This window comes from Bison bison, unplaced genomic scaffold (genome assembly GCF_000754665.1).
Source record: "Bison bison bison isolate TAMUID 2011002044 unplaced genomic scaffold, Bison_UMD1.0 scf7180017864492, whole genome shotgun sequence".
In the NCBI taxonomy this organism is placed as follows: Eukaryota; Metazoa; Chordata; class Mammalia; order Artiodactyla; family Bovidae; genus Bison; species Bison bison.
In genome coordinates this window covers 2864590-2866778 of record NW_011495051.1, presented here as the reverse complement: position 1 = coordinate 2866778, position 2189 = coordinate 2864590, and the positions used below count along the sequence as shown (strand labels likewise).

Sequence of the window (2189 nt, the reverse complement as noted above, 5' to 3'; positions counted from 1 at the left end):
CATGGCTTGCAAAATCTTAGTTTCCCGACCAGGGATTGAACCTGGACCTTCAGCAGTGAGCACACACAGTTCTAACCACTGGACCTCCCTCATTTACTATTTTAAGGTGTTTTTTTGATGGTAAAATACTCGTAACAGGAAATTGGCCGTTGTGGGCACATTCACAAAGTTGTACAGCCATCACCGCTGTCTGTTTCCAGAACTTTTTAATCATCTGAAACAGAATTCCATACCATAAAATTCCCCAGCCTCCGGCACCCACCTTTCCACGCCCCATGTCCATGGCGTGGCCTGTTCTGGATGTTTCCTGTCCATGGAATCGTGCAGCATTTGTGTCAGGCTGATTCCAGTCAGTAGCTTCTTTGTGCCCGAGTGTTTGCTGTCTGAGAAGAAGAACATGAGAGCCATGCGTGAGTCACCAGGTGTCATAACCGAATGCACTTGTCCCTCAATGTGAACACGGGCGCCGCCCGCTCCCCCCTCCAACTCCGGTGAGGAAGCTCACTGCCTGGAAGTGGAAGCAGGTGCGGCCCCAGACAGAGCAGCCTTCCCTCAACCTCCACCCCCATGTCTCCTGAAGGAGAAGGGCCCTCACTTAGTGCTTCGTGGCTTCCCTCCCCGTTTTATCCCCATTCTCAGGTTTTGTTTTTGTTAGTTTAACTTTTCATTTTGAAATGATTATGGACTCAACACAAACACAGTAAGGAGAGGACCCTCCCCCCTCCCCCAGCTTCCACAGCGTGGACCCACAGGTGTCAAGGCTGGGCGTCCACACAGGCACCTCAGGGAGGCCCAGGCCCCACTCAGGCCTCCCCAGTGCTGGACCACTCGCCCCCTGAGTAGATGCCCCACCGCAGTGAGGACACGGGGCCTCCACCAGCACAGGAGCCCCACTGCCCCCACACTCCCACAACCCCCTCAAACCCAGCTTGAAAGCAAAACCGATTGCACTTTTTTAAAGCCTTCACATAACATTGATGTCATGTTACATGTTCTGTCCTTACATTATTTTTCTTTCTTTGTTGTTGTTTGTTTATTTTTATTTTTTGTCTTTTTCATTTTTTTTACATTATTTTTCAAAAACATAGAAGTGTTGGTGGCTTTTTGTCCTCACAATTTTTTTTTCCCTTCGTTGCACTGAGCTTTGTGGGATGTTAGTTCCCTGACCAGGGATTGAACCCAGAGCCCTTGGTAGTGAGAGCGTGGAGTCCTAACCACTGGACTGCCAGGGAATTCCCTTTCTCACTCTTGTTTGTGGCCTTTTTCTCTGTGGAAATGTGTGTGTGTGTGTGTGTGTGTGTGTTTAATAGGAACATGGTAAACTGTCCTATGGATGTTGCATTATTTACTTAACTGTCGCAAAGAGCTCATTAGTGTTGGTTTTTCTTTTTCACTTTTATTATGGAAATTCTCTAACACACACAAAAGATGACCATACCTAAACCGAGGGTGGCTCACTTGCTTTCTCCCCATCCCCCGCCTTGCCCACAGTGGTTAAAGGAAATCCTGTCTGACACCTTACTGAGCGCCAGCCCACAGCTGGAGTATGTCAGTGCATCAGAGCCCATCTCTAAACAATACTTTTTCATTTAACAAAACCAGAATGCCATGATCATCCTCAAAGAAAAATGAACAATAATTCTTTAGCAACACCAAATATCCAGTCAGTGCTGCAGCGTCCAGTTGTCCCATAGATAACAATAATTCAGTCTTTTAGGAGGTTTTTTTGTTTTGCAGTTCGTGTTGAATCAGGGTCCCAATTAATTGACAAGTTGTAAATCTCTTGATCCACGGGTTCCCACCTTTGTGCTCTGCCTTCCCCCAAAGGGTCTGCTCCTTGTCCTGTAGACATTCCAGGCATGGCTGGGTCCCCCTGGACCATCCCAGGCTCCAGCACTGGTGGTCTGGAGACAGATCACAACGACACCCACATGTATCGTAGAATAAAGTTATCACATGTCCTGAGACACGACGCAAAGCAAAGTGGTAGTCAGGAAGTGGTCGGAGCGGATGGCAGCTTCTGAGGAGGTGACCGTGTGTGTGTGTGTGAGAGAGAGAGACAGCGTGGAGAGGTCCACCATGGCATGGGGGCACCCCAGGCAACGGTCCGGGTGGGCGAGCCTCGTGGGGAGGGAGTGGAAAGACAGGGTGGTGGTGCAGCAGCCAGGGGTCAGGGTGGGTGCCCCAGG

General features: G+C 49.4%; 1 protein-coding gene across 1 annotated transcript in view; it reads left to right on the top strand.

The window, feature by feature from the left end:
- The window catches only part of ZFR2 (zinc finger RNA binding protein 2), a 33373-nt gene that overhangs the window by 19880 nt on the left and 11304 nt on the right, over positions 1 to 2189 (top strand). The gene's annotated exons all lie outside the window — the stretch shown is intronic.